The 15,127-nt window shown below is 26.8% G+C and overlaps 2 long non-coding RNA genes across 3 annotated transcripts in view; one reads left to right on the plus strand and one right to left on the minus strand.

Moving 5' to 3' along the window:
- Positions 1-9,994, minus strand: part of LOC126313198 (uncharacterized) — a 54,795-nt gene extending 44,801 nt beyond the window's left edge. For both annotated transcript variants that reach the window (XR_007555070.1, XR_007555071.1), the window contains exon 1: positions 9,723-9,994. This is a non-coding gene — a long non-coding RNA (uncharacterized LOC126313198). The remainder of the gene's footprint in view (positions 1-9,722) is intronic.
- The window catches only part of LOC126313190 (uncharacterized), a 46,734-nt gene extending 32,288 nt beyond the window's left edge, over positions 1-14,446 (plus strand). Inside the window, exon 2 of the long non-coding RNA XR_007555062.1 lies at positions 13,664-14,446. This is a non-coding gene — a long non-coding RNA (uncharacterized LOC126313190). The remainder of the gene's footprint in view (positions 1-13,663) is intronic.
- The last annotated feature ends 681 nt before the right edge of the window (positions 14,447-15,127 follow it).

Below are 15,127 nucleotides of genomic sequence, written 5' to 3' on the forward strand. Positions count from 1 at the left end.
AAGAAATATGTGAAGTAAATAATTGTTAAGATTTGACCTGTTATAATATAAGGTTCTTCAACAGGTCGTTTACCAATTCACGTTAGTAAGCATACAACAACTACTATAATTCAGAATAAAATTTGATTAATAGGGTAAAATTGAATGCCTCGGAATGGTGTTTTATTATAAAATGGTAAAATTATTAAGATTCTAATTGATAAAAATAATGCAATAACACCTCCTAACTTATTAGGGATAGATCGTAGAATTGCATATGCAAATAGGAAATATCATTCTGGTTGAATGTGAACTGGTGTTACTAATGGGTTGGCAGGTACAAAGTTATCTGGATCTCCTAATAGGTAAGGATTAATTAAACATAGTATAATTAATAATGATGTTATTATTACAAATGTAATAGAATCCTTAAAGGTAAAGTATGGATGGAATGGAATTTTTTCAATATCTCCATTTAGTCCAAGAGGATTATTAGATCCTGTTTGGTGAAGACAAAATAAATGAATTGCTGCTATAGCAGCAATAATAAATGGTAATACAAAATGGAATGTGAAGAATCGATTTAATGTTGCATTATCAACAGCGAATCCTCCTCATACTCATTGGACTAAATCTGTTCCTAAGTATGGGATTGCTGATAATAAATTAGTAATTACTGTTGCACCTCAAAAAGATATTTGGCCTCAGGGTAAGACATATCCTATAAATGCAGTTGCTATAACTAAAAATAAAATCACTGTACCAATTATTCAGGTATGTATATATATATATATAAGATCCATAGTAAATTCCCCGTCCTACATGTAAGTAAATACAAATAAAAAATATAGATGCACCATTTGCGTGTAAGGTTCGGATAATTCAACCATTATTTACGTCTCGGCAGATGTGTACTACACTACTGAATGCTATTTCAATATTTGATGTATAATGTATAGCTAAAAGTAGTCCAGTTACGATTTGAATTACCAAACATAACCCTAATAGGGATCCAAAATTTCATCAAAATGAAATATTTGTTGGGGCAGGTAAGTCAATTAAAGAGTTATTAATAATTTTAATTAAAGGATGTCTTAATCGTAAGGGTTTATTCATTAGTAATTATCTTATTTTACGAATAGGTCCCTGATTAATATTGGTGATTTTAACAACTGCTAGTAGTGCTAAAAATAAATAAATTATTATTATTATTGTAATAATGAATGTTGGTCTATTATATAATTTTTCTAAAGATATTGTTATTTCTTGATAATTGATTGAATTATCAATATTTATAGTTTCGGTGTTTTTGACAAAGTCTATAAATATAGATATATCTAGAATAATTAATATTAATATGATAAATACTCACATTATTAATGTAATAATTATAGTGATTGATTTAGGCTGAAATATTTCGTTTGATGCAATTCTTGTAATGTAAATAAATAATACTAGTATACCACCAAGAAATGTTAAAAATAAAATATATGATAATCAATATCTTTCTATTATTGTTCCTGTTATTAATCCAACTAGGAAGGTTTGAAGGATAATAAAAAGCATTATTGATATTGGGTGTCTTAATTTAATAAAATTAATATTTATTACATTTGATAATGATATAATTATTATTTTGATCATTTCAGGGGTTAGTTTATTTAAAATACCGGTTTTGGGGACCGATGATGGAAGCTTTTCCACCTCTGAAGTTTTAAAAGTGGGGGCTGGACTTATTTCCGGTTTACAAGACCGGCGTTTTTTTTAAACTATTAAAACTAATGTTTATATTCTCTATTTTTACTTCTTTATTGATTTATTTTGCTGGTGTTTATGTTTTTTCTTCTAAACGTAAACATTTATTAATGGTTCTTTTGAGATTAGAATATATTGTTCTTTCTTTATTTATGTTAGTTATTGTTTTTCTTATTGAGTTTGATTATGATTATTTTTTTCCTGTTATTTTTTTAGTTTTTTCTGTTTGTGAGGGTGCTTTAGGTCTTTCTATTATAGTTTCAATAATTCGTTCTCATGGTAATGATTTTTTTAATTCTATTGGTTTATCTTTATGTTAAAGTATTTATTTATAACTATTTTTTGATCCCTCTTTGTTTATTAAATAATTGTTGATGGTTGGTTCATTCTTTAATGTTTCTGTCGGGTTTTGTTTTTATAATTTGTGTTTATTCATATGCTGATTTGAATATAATTAGATATTATTTTGGTATTGATTATTTTTCTTTTAGTTTAATTTTACTTAGTTTTTGGATTTGTTCTTTAATAATCACTACTAGAGGTTCAGTTTATTTAAGTTCATATCATTCTAATTTTTTTGTTTTTATGGTTTTGATTTTAGTAATTATGCTTTATTGTTCATTTGCTAGATTAAGTCTTCTTTCTTTTTATATTTTTTTTGAGGCTAGATTAGTTCCTACTTTACTTTTAATTTTGGGTTGGGGTTATCAACCTGAGCGTTTGCAGGCTGGTGTTTATTTAATTTTTTATACTTTGGTTCCTAGATTACCTTTATTATTAGTTTTATTTAAGGTTTATGATTTTTCTAATACTTTATATTTTCCTTTATTGGTTGATTTTGGTTCTTATTATTTTATGTTTTATGTATTTATAATTTTGGCTTTTTTAGTTAAGATACCTATGTTTTTGGTTCATTTATGACTTCCTAAGGCTCATGTAGAGGTCCCTATTTCAGGTAGAATAATTCTTGCTGGTGTTTTATTAAAGTTAGGTGGTTATGGTATTTTTCGTGTTATAAAGGTTATTTCTTATTTGGGTTTAAAGTTTAATATTTTTGATTGTCTTTAGGTTTATCTGGGGGTGTTATTGTAAGATTTATTTGTTTTCGTCAGGTTGATTTAAAGTCTTTAATTGCATATTCTTCTGTTGCTCATATAAGAATGGTTATTGGTGGATTGATGACTATGAATTGATGAGGTTGTGTAGGTTCTCTTTCTCTAATGGTTGGTCATGGTTTATGTTCTTCTGGTTTATTTTGTTTATCTAATATTATTTATGAACGTTTAGGTAGACGAAGATTATTAATTAACAAGGGTATAATTAATTTGATGCCAAGAATGGCTTTATGATGATTTCTTTTAAGATCATCAAATATGGCTACTCCTCCTTCTTTAAATTTGGTAGGTGAAATTAGATTATTAAATAGAATTATATCTTGATCTTCTTTTAGATTCTTTGCTTTGATTTTTTTATCTTTTTTTAGAGCTGTTTATACTTTGTATATATATTCTTATTCTCAGCATGGGAATTATTATTCTGGTGTTTATACTTGTTCTCTAGGTTATTTTCGTGAATATCATCCTTTACTTTTACATTGATTGCCTTTAAATATTCTCTGTTTAAAGGGTGAATATTTCTTTGTTTAGTCTGCTTAAGTATTTTAATTAAAAATATTGTTTTGTGGAATCAATGATATGAAGTTTTTCATCTTAGGCCGTGAATTTATTTTCTATTTGTTCTTTGAGTTTTTTTTTCTTTGTTTATTTCGAGAACTATAATTTTTATTTTAGGTATTTATTATTTAATAATTGATTATAGAGTTTTTGTTGAGTGAGAGCTTTTCAATTTAAATGGTTCTATAGTTGTTATAACTTTAATTTTGGATTGAATATCTCTTATTTTTATATCTTTTGTTATATATATTTCTTCTTTGGTTATTTATTATAGAGAGGATTATATATCTGGTGAAAAGAATATAAATCGTTTTATTATTATTGTTTTAATATTTATTCTTTCTATAGGTTTTTTAATTATTAGTCCTAATTTAATTAGAATTTTATTAGGTTAAGATGGTTTAGGTTTAGTTTCTTATTGTTTAGTTATTTATTATCAAAATGTAAAATCTTATAGTGCTGGTATATTAACTGCACTTTCTAATCGTATTGGTGATGTTGCTATTTTAATTTCTATTGCATGAATGTTAAATTTTGGTGGTTGAAATTATATTTATTATTATGATTTTATTTCTAATTCTTTTGAAATAAAGCTCATTACTATATTAATTGTTTTAGCAGCTATAACTAAGAGAGCTCAGATTCCTTTCTCTTCATGACTTCCTGCTGCTATAGCAGCTCCTACTCCTGTTTCTGCTTTAGTTCATTCTTCTACTCTTGTTACTGCTGGTGTTTATTTATTAATTCGTTTTAGACCAATATTGGATACTTATAATTGTGGTTGATTTTTACTTTTAATTGGTTGTATAACTATATTTATGGCTGGATTGGGCGCTAATTTTGAGTTTGATTTAAAGAAGATTATTGCTCTTTCTACTTTAAGACAACTTGGTTTAATAATAAGAATTTTGGCTATAGGTTATCCAAAGCTTGCATTTTTTCATTTATTGGCTCATGCTTTATTTAAGGCATTATTATTTATATGTGCAGGTTCAATAATTCATAATTTGAAGGATTCTCAGGATGTTCGTTTTATAGGATCAATTGTTAATTTCATACCTTTAACTTCAGTTTGTTTTAATGTTTCTAGTTTATCTTTGTGTGGAATACCTTTTTTAGCGGGATTTTATTCAAAGGATTTAATTCTTGAGATGGTTTGTTTAAGATGAATTAATTGTTTAATTTTTTTTCTTTATTTTTTTTCTACTGGTTTAACTGCTTCTTATTCTTTTCGTTTGTTTTATTATTCAATATCTGGTGATAATAATTTTTATTCTAGATTTTCTTTTGATGATAAGGGTTATTATATTTCATTTGGAATAATTGGTCTATTGTTTGTTGCTGTTTTTGGTGGTAGTCTTTTATCTTGATTAATTTTTCCTATTCCCCATGTGATTGCTTTACCTTATTATTTAAAGTTTTTAACTATTACAGTTGTTATTTTAGGTGGTTATTTAGGTTATCTTATTTCTAATTTTGATTTTTCTCATAATTTATTTTCTTTAAGTATACTTTCTTTTGTTAGATTTGCTGGTTCTATATGATTTATACCTTTTCTTTCAACTAAGTTTATTAGATATATTCCTTTAAAAATAGGTTATTATTCATCTAAGTCATTTGATTATGGTTGAGGTGAATTACTTGGTGGTCAAGGTTAATATAGATTATTTATTTATTTAATTGGTTATATTCAAGGTTGATATGATTCTAATTTCAAGATTTATCTTTTAACTTTTATTTTTTGAATATTTATTTTGGTAATATTGTTTTTCGTTTACTTAAATAGCTTATAATTAGAGCGTGACACTGAAGATGTTAAGGAAGTATTTTTACTTTTAAGTATTTATAAATATAGATATATTATTTTTACAGTGAAAATGTAATGTTTTATTTAAACTATATAAATTTTAGAAATGTTAACGGAGTTTAACCGCTAATATAAAAAGTTAGCAGCTTTCATATTGGCTTTACATTTCCTTAATTGGAACTATTATAGTTCAATTATATTATTAACAGTAATACGCCTCTTTTTGGCTTCAATTAATAAGAATAAGGGTAGCACATACCAATCTTCCAGGTCGAAACTGACTGCAATATTTCGCTTTTTATTCTATTTAAGGTTGATTGATAATATCAATACTTTTTGAATGCAACCCAAATGTTATATTTAACTACAACCCTTTATTCTGCTCATTGTAATGCTCCTTGGTTTCATTCATGGTATAGTCCTCCTAATAGAACTAGAATAAAAAATATTGTTGATACTGTTCAGATTATAATGTCTGAAGTTTTAAAAATAATTACAATTGGTAGAATTAGTGCAATTTCTACATCAAAAATTAAAAAGATTACTGCGATTAGGAAGAATCGTATTGAGAATGGTATTCGTGTTGATCTTTTTGGATCAAACCCACATTCAAATGGTGATCTTTTTTCTCGATCATTAATTAATTTTTTTGATAGTGTTGTTGCCAGGATTATAACAATTATTGGAATAATAAATCTAATGAAAACTCTTGTTGATAGAATTAGAATTGTTTTTCTTGATTTATATCAAGCTTTCTGATTGGAAGTCAAATGTACTATTTATACTAGAAAAACAATTATCTACCTCATCAATAAATAGAGATATATAAGAATAATCATACTACGTCTACGAAGTGTCAGTATCATTCTGCTGCTTCAAATCCAAAGTGATGTCTTGGTGAAAATTGATTTATTGAGTGTCGAAGTAGACATGTTGATAAAAAGATTGTTCCAATAATTACGTGTAAACCATGGAATCCTGTTGCAACAAAGAATGTTGATCCATAAACTGCATCTGCAATGGTAAAAGGTGCTTCTCAATATTCATATGCTTGAAGTATTGTAAAGTATAGTCCTAATAACACTGTGAAGAATAATCCTTGTAGTGCTTGAGTATGATTAGATTCCATTAAACTATGATGTGCTCATGTTACTGTTACTCCTGATGCTAAAAGAATAGCTGTATTAAGTAATGGAATTTGTATAGGGTTAAAGGGTTGAATTCCTATTGGAGGTCATAGTATTCCTAGTTCAATTGTTGGTGCTAATCTTCTTCTAAAGAATGCTCAAAAAAAAGAAACGAAAAATAATACCTCTGATGCAATAAATAAAATTATTCCTCATCGTAATCCAATTGATACAAATCCTGTATGTAATCCTTGATATGTTCCTTCTCGTACTACATCTCGTCATCATTGAATTATAGTTAGTAGGGTAATTCCAAATCCAATTATGAATAAGTTAATATTAAATAGGTGGAATCATTTTGCTAGTCCTGATACTAGGACTATTGCTCCAATTGCTCCTGTTAATGGTCAAGGTCTATAGTCTACTAAGTGGAATGGGTGGTTTGAGTGAGTTGTTAACATAGGTTTAATATACTTCTCTAGAATATAGAGTTCTTAGAATTGAGAAAACATAGGCTTGAATTATTGCTACTGCTGATTCTAGAATTAATAGAAGTATTTGTCCAATAATTAGTAATGAGATTAAGTTTATTGCTATAGATGGTCCTGTGTTTCCTAATAAGGTTAATAATAAGTGTCCTGCAATTATATTTGCTGCCAACCGTACTGCTAATGTACCTGGTCGAATAACATTACTAATTGTTTCAATTAGTACTATAAATGATATTAATGCAGGCGGTGTACCTTGTGGTACAAGGTGTGTAAATATATGATTAGTATGGTTAATTCATCCAAATAATATAAATCTTAGCCATATAGGTAGGGCAATTGCAAATGTTAATGCTAAATGTCTTGTTCTAGTAAAAATATAAGGGAATAATCCTATGAAATTGTTAAATAATATTATAATAAAAATTGAGATGAAAATGAATGTTGTTCCATTAAATGATTTTGGTCCAAGAAGTGTTTTAAATTCATTATGTAAGGTTAAATTTAGTTTATTTCAGATAATGTTAATTCGTGATGGTGTAAGTCAAAATAGTGATGGGATTAAAAATAGTCCTAGAAATGTTCTAGTTCAATTTAACGATAAATTAAAGATGTTAGTTGATGGGTCAAATGTTGAGAATAGATTTGTTATCATTTTCAATTTAAGTTTTTTATTTCAATTGTTCCTTTTTCTGCTCTTTTAATAAGGTTAGGTTTAAATGAGAAGAAGTTTATTTGATTAAACAAGATTAATGTAGCTGAAAATACAATGAATAGTGAGAATCATATAAGAGGGGATATTTGAGGGATTTGGATATAATTTCCCCATCAGAAGTAGTCGTTAATTTACTATTATTTGGTTTAAGAGACCATTACTTACTTTCAGTCATCTGATGAATTTCAAGGTGTACTAATTTTTTTTAGTTACTTTAGATTGACACTCTAATGTTATTTATTTTAACGAACTCCTTAAATTATCTTAGATAATCACTTAATAAATAAATTTACTGAAGTTCTTTCAATTACAATTGGTATAAATCTGTGGTTTGCTCCACAGATTTCTGAGCATTGTCCAAAGAATAATCCAGGTCGATTTATTGTGAATGTTCCTTGATTTAACCGACCTGGCGTTGCATCAATTTTAACCCCTAGTGCACGAACTGCTCATGAGTGTAGAACATCTGATGCTCTTGTTAATACTCGTGCTTCTGTATTTATTGGTAGGATTGTTCGGTTATCTACATCTAGTAGTCGGAATCCATCATTTTCTAGGTCTTGTTTTGGTGTTATATAAGTGTCACATTCTACGTCTATGAAGTCTGAATATTCATATCTTCAATATCATTGTCGTCCAATGGTTTTAATTGTAATTATTGCATCTACTGAATCATCAAGTAAATATAATAGTCGTAATGATGGAAGGGCAATAAAAATTAATGTAATTGCTGGTAAAGCTGTTCAGATTGTTTCAATTAAATGTCCATGAAGTATATTACGGTTAGTATAGGCAATAAATAATATATAACTTAGGGCATAACCTACAATTACTGTAATTAATAATAATACGACCATAGTATGATCATGAGAGAATGATAATTGCTCCATTAATGGTGAAGCTCCATCTTGAAGAGATAAATTTGATCATGTTGCCATTAATAAATATTTTCTAATAAAAGGTCAAACCTTTATTTGTAGAGCTTAAATCTACTGCACTAATCTGCCATATTAGAATCTAGAGATTAATGGTAATTCTGAGTAACTATGTTCTGCAGGAGGGTTATTTTGTAGTCATTCTGTTGATCTTCTTATGTTAGCTCTAAATATAATTGCTCGGTTTGTAATCATTCTTTCTCATATAATTACAATGAATATAATGATTCCTACAATAGAAATTGTAGACCCAATTCTTGATACTACGTTTCATGATGTATATGCGTCTGGGTAGTCAGAGTATCGTCGAGGTATTCCTGCTAATCCTAGGAAGTGTTGAGGAAAGAATGTTAAATTTACTCCAATGAATATAATTGTAAATTGGATTTTTAATCATGTATTATTTATAGTTAATCCTGTAAATAGTGGATATCATTGAATGACACCTCCTATAATTGCAAATACTGCTCCTATAGATAATAACATAATGAAAGTGGGCTACAACATAATATGTATCATGTAATACAATATCAAGTGATGAATTTGCTAATACTAATCCTGTTAATCCACCAATTGTAAATAGGAAAATAAATCCTAGAGCTCATAATAATGGTGGATTGAACTTGAATTTAGTTCCATATAATGTAGCTAATCATCTAAATACCTTAATTCCCGTAGGTACAGCAATAATTATTGTTGCTGATGTAAAATATGCTCGTGTGTCAACATCCATTCCTACTGTAAATATATGATGTGCTCATACAATAAATCCTATTAGTCCAATTGATAGTATAGCATAAATTATACCTAATGTTCCAAATGATTCAATTTTTCCTCTTTCTTGACATACAATATGTGAAATAATTCCGAACCCCGGTAGAATTAAAATATAAACTTCTGGGTGTCCAAAGAATCTAAATAGATGTTGATATAGAATTGGGTCACCCCCTCCTGCAGGGTCAAAGAATGATGTATTTAAATTTCGATCTGTTAATAATATAGTAATAGCTCCTGCTAAAACTGGAAGTGAAAGAAGGAGAAGTAATGCTGTAATAGCTACAGATCATACAAATAAAGGTGTTTGATCTAAAGTTATACTTTCTGATCGTATATTAATTGCTGTTAATTGCACCAAGAATAGATGATACACCTGCTAAGTGCAGTGAAAAAATAGTTAGATCTACAGATGCACCCCCGTGTGCAATAGCTCCTGCTAGAGGAGGGTAAACTGTTCATCCTGTACCAGCACCATTATCTACTATAGAAGATGTAAGAAGAAGGGTTAGTGAAGGTGGTAGTAATCAAAAACTTATATTATTTATTCGTGGAAATGCTATATCTGGTGCACCAATTATTAGTGGAACAAGTCAATTACCAAATCCACCAATTATAATAGGTATTACTATAAAGAAAATTATTACGAATGCGTGAGCTGTAATAATAACATTATAATTCTGGTCATCCCCAATTAGAGATCCGGGTTGGCCAAGTTCAGCACGAATAAGTATTCTTATTCCTACTATTCCTGCTCATGCTCCAAATATGAAGTATAAAGTACCAATGTCCTTATGGTTTGTTGAGAATAATCATTTTTGCGGTAAGATGGCTGAATTTTAGGTGGTAGACTGTAAATCTACTTATGAGATGTTTTCTCTCTTATCATATTTAGGTCTTATATTCAATTATGATTCTAGACTGCAATTCTAGAGGTGTAAAATTTTACTAAGGCCTAAAAGATTATTCTTTTAATTATAACTTTGAAGGTTATTAGTTTGATTAACTTAAGTCCTTAGTATAATGAAATTAAGGTTGATGTTGAAATCAATCCTATTGTTGAAATTATTACTGTTATAGGAAGAATGATTCTTGATTTTTGGGACTTTATCTTTATAGATCACGAATTTTCTGTGTATGATATAATTAGAGCTGAGAATCTAATACGTATATAGTAGTAGAGTGTAATTGTAGTTAATACAACTATAATAGTTATAATAGTTGTTATATTGTTTTCTATTAATGATTGTATTACAATTCATTTTGGTAAGAATCCAAGGAATGGTGGTAGTCCACCTAAAGATAATAAAGATAAGAATATTATGAATTTAATTTCGGTTTATATATTTCTGGCTGAATAAATTTGATTTATGAAAAATAAATTTATTTGCTTAAATAATAAAACTATAATTAATCTTAATAGTGAGTAAATAATGAAGTATAGTTCTCAGATGTTTTCTCTGACTGTTAATGATCTAATTATTCAACCTAGATGTCTGATTGATGAATATGCTAAAAGTTGTCGTAAGGATGTTTGATTTAAACCTCCTATTGCCCCAATAATAATTCATAAGATAATAATTGTTCAAATAAAAGTTCTTAATTGAATACAATAAGATAAGACCATTATTGGGGCGATTTTTTGTCATGTTATTAATGTTAAACAATTATTTCATCTTGATGCTCCTATAACTTCTGGAAATCAGAAATGGAAAGGTGCAGCTCCAATCTTTAATAATAGTCTAGATCTAATTATTATTGATGGGATAAATTCTGTTACCCATCCCATGGGATATTTTATTTGAATCAGCAAAATTGAAAATAATAATATTGTCGATGCTATTGCTTGGACAATAAAATATTTAATTGATGATTCATTTATTATTATATTTTTATTTCTTGTTAGGAGCGGAATAAATGAAAGTAAGTTGATCTCAAGTCCTATTCAAACCCCAAATCAGGAATTTGATGAAATGGACAGGATCGTTCCTATCATTAATGTTGATAGGAAGAGAAGTTTTGTAGAGTTGTTGGTCATTAAAAAGGAGAGGATTGATACCTCTATAAATGGGGTATGAACCCATTAGCTTGTTTAGCTTACCTTTTTACATTAAGGTGTATGATGCACATTAGTTTTTGATACTAAAGGAGGTAGTTTAATTCTATCTTATGTAATTTTAATGAAGGTAATTTTATTTACTTTATTTACCCTATCAAGGTAACCCTTTAATCAGGCACTTCATTTATTTAATATATAAATCGAAAGTTTTTTTTGAAATTCTTTTATGTATTATTTTGTTTAATTAGGATTAATTTATCCTGCTCATTTTATTTTTATATATATATATATATAATAAATAATTTATATTAATATATTACATTTAATTGAAATTAAAATATTATAAGTTCAACTTACCATTATCAATTGATTATTTTAGTGCAATTATTTACCTAGGATTATAGCTACTTATGTTTTTAGCTTAAAATAGGTTATTATAATATAATATATATAATAATATGTGATTTAATATTTAATATTATTACAATTGGTTATAATAAATAAAATTATTAATTTAAATATAAAATATTATAATTAATATAAATAATTATATTAATTATAATAATATAATTATGTAAATTATCTATAATTAGATTATTTAACTAATATATATGAAAGTTAACTTAATATAAAAAAGAATTCATATTAATAACATATTATATTAAATTACATAATTGTATAAAATATATTTATTATATTATTTAATCTTTCTTTATTTATTAGTGAAAAGAAAGATTAAATAAGAAAGAATATAATACATTTATTGCTATACATGTTCCATATTAATCTTTAATTATATATAATAGAGAAGTTGTTGTGGTCATACATAGGGGCGTTTCTTTTTTTTGTTAATGTTTGTGGTTTTTTTCTTTTTTTTTCTTTAAATATTTGAATCTTTTATTTTTTCCTGAATTAATAGATTTAAAATTTTCTTATTTTTTATTTTTAAAAGTTTTATTCTTGCTTGTTTATTCACTTTTTCTTTGTATTATATGTAAGTTTTGTTAGACTAAATGTTCTTTTTGCAGTAATTTGATTTAATTATCAAGTGATTTTGGATTTAGCAATTGATTTAGTATTGGCATAATTCGTGCCAGCAGCCGCGGTTATACGATTGATAAAAGTGAATATTATTGGTTAAAACAGTTGTTTATATTATTAGGGTTGAAATATAAATTTGTAAGGTGAAATGTTAAAATTTATTTGTGGCCCTTTTTATGAATCTGTGAAATTTAAATAATAAACTAGGATTAGATACCCTATTATTTTAAATGTTAATTATATTTACCAGGGTACTATTAGTTAAGGTCTTTAAACCCAAAGAATTTGGCGGTATCTCATTCCATTCAGAGGAACCTACCCCATGATTGATAATACACGATTTACTCTACTTAATTTATTTGTTTGTATATCTCCGTTATCAGAGAATCTTTTTAGAGTTATAATTCTCAAGATTTATAATTATAAAATATTTCAGGTCAAGGTGCAGCTTATAGTTAAGAGGAGGTGGGTTACAATAGATTTTTGTTTATAACGGATTTGATAGTGAAATACTGTTAATGAAGGTGGATTTGATAGTAATTTAATTTATTTAATTTAACTGATATTGGCTCTGAGATGTGTACACATCGCCCGTCACTCTCTTTATTGATTATTCTATTTTATTTTAAAGTAGCTTCAATTTAGATGAGATAAGTCGTAACATAGTAGATGTACTGGAAAGTGTATCTAGGAAGAGTTTCAAGATATAACTTATTAGTAAAGTGTTTCATTTACACTGAAAATTTTTCTGTGCAAATCAGGATATCTTGATTATTTATTTTATTATATTAATTTTTTGTTTATTTAATTATTTAATATAAATAATTTTATTGTATTTTTGTCTTAGTATATTTTATAGAATTGATTTTTTAAATTATAGTTTATTGGTAATGTAAGTGTTTTATGAAATATTATTTTACATTTTTTTAAGTAGATTTTATTTATTGTACCTTTTGTATCAGGGTTTATCAAAATTTTAGTATTTATTTTACTTGTCTCGATTTGGGTTGATTTATAAATAATTTATAGTTAATGTATCATAATTATTATTAAATTATTTATAGAAATGAGATGTTAATCGTTTCCCAAGATATCTAGTTTCTTAAGAAAAAATTTAATTTTTTAAAGTTATTTGTTTTTATTTAATTTTTTAAGTAAAAATATTAACTTATTTATTCTTTAAGGGATAAGCTTTGAAGTTAATAACCTATAATTTATTTTATAGAAATATAATAGTAAGCTTTAAACCAGCTATCTTTAAGATTACGTTTTAGTTCATTATTTTTTATTTTGTTTTATAAAAATTTTAGGTTTTTTATTAAGATTATTAATTTAATTTTAAAATTTTTGTAATAATGATAGAATTAGTATATTTATTTGTATGAAATTTTTACCTTGTGAACTTATTATAAGGAACTAGGCAAAATTGATTTCCGCCTGTTTATCAAAAACATGTCCTCTTGTTTATATTTTGAGGTCTGGCCTACTCACTGAGCGTATTTTTAAAGAGCCGCGGTATTTTGACCGTGCAAAGGTAGCATAATCATTAGTCTCTTAATTAGTGGCTGGAATGAATGGCTTGACAAGAAATCAACTGTCTCTTAATAAATTTTTGAATTTAACTTTTGAGTCAAAAGGCTTAAATTCTTCTTTAGGACGAGAAGACCCTATAGAGCTTGACATTTTACTTTTATATAGTTTTTTGTTTGTCTTTCTATATTTAATGATGATGTTTTGTTGGGGTGACATGAAGAATAGATAAACTCTTCATTATTATATCATTTATTTATGTTTGTTATTTTGATCCATAATTTATGATCATAAGATTAAGTTACCTTAGGGATAACAGCGTAATTGTTTTTGAGAGCTCATATCGACAAAGCAGATTGCGACCTCGATGTTGGATTAAGAAAAATTTTGGGTGCAGGAGCCCAATGATTAGGTCTGTTCGACCTTTAAATTCTTACATGATCTGAGTTCAGACCGGCGTGAGCCAGGTCGGTTTCTATCCTAAGATTGTTAATCCATATTAGTACGAAAGGACCATATGGTTAAAATATTTTTTGTTATATTGATTAATATTAATTTATTTACTATTTTGACAGATTAATGTGTTGAATTTAGAATTCATTTATGTAGATTTTTTCTACAAATAGTATTGATACTTTATGATTTATTTATATTTATTTTGAATTTTCTTTTATTGGTTATTTGTGTTTTAATTAGTGTTGCCTTTTTAACTTTATTAGAACGTAAGGTTGTAGGTTATATTCAGATTCGAAAGGGTCCAAATAAGGTAGGTTTTGTTGGAATTCCTCAGCCATTTAGAGATGCTATTAAGTTAATTTGTAAGGAGCAGCCAATTCCTATTATATCTAATTACCTACTTTATTATTTTTCCCCTGTTTTTAATTTAATGATTTCTTTAGCCGTTTGAGTAATTTTTCCTTATTTAACTTATATGTGTTCTTTTTCTTATGGATTTTTATTTTTTTTATGTTGTACTAGATTAGGTGTTTATACTGTTATAATTGCTGGTTGATCTTCTAATTCAAATTATTCATTATTAGGTTCTCTTCGTTCTGTTGCTCAAACAATTTCTTATGAAGTTAGTTTAGCTTTAATTTTATTGTCTTTAATTATTTTAATTGGTAGTTTTAATATGTTTGATTTTATAAACTATCAGCTTTATTGTTGATTTATTATTATTTCTTTTCCTTTAGCTTTAGCTTGTTTTGCTTCTTGCTTAGCTGAAACTAATCGTACTCCTTTTG

This window comes from Schistocerca gregaria, unplaced genomic scaffold (genome assembly GCF_023897955.1).
Source record: "Schistocerca gregaria isolate iqSchGreg1 unplaced genomic scaffold, iqSchGreg1.2 ptg000470l, whole genome shotgun sequence".
NCBI lineage: Eukaryota > Metazoa > Arthropoda > Insecta > Orthoptera > Acrididae > Schistocerca > Schistocerca gregaria.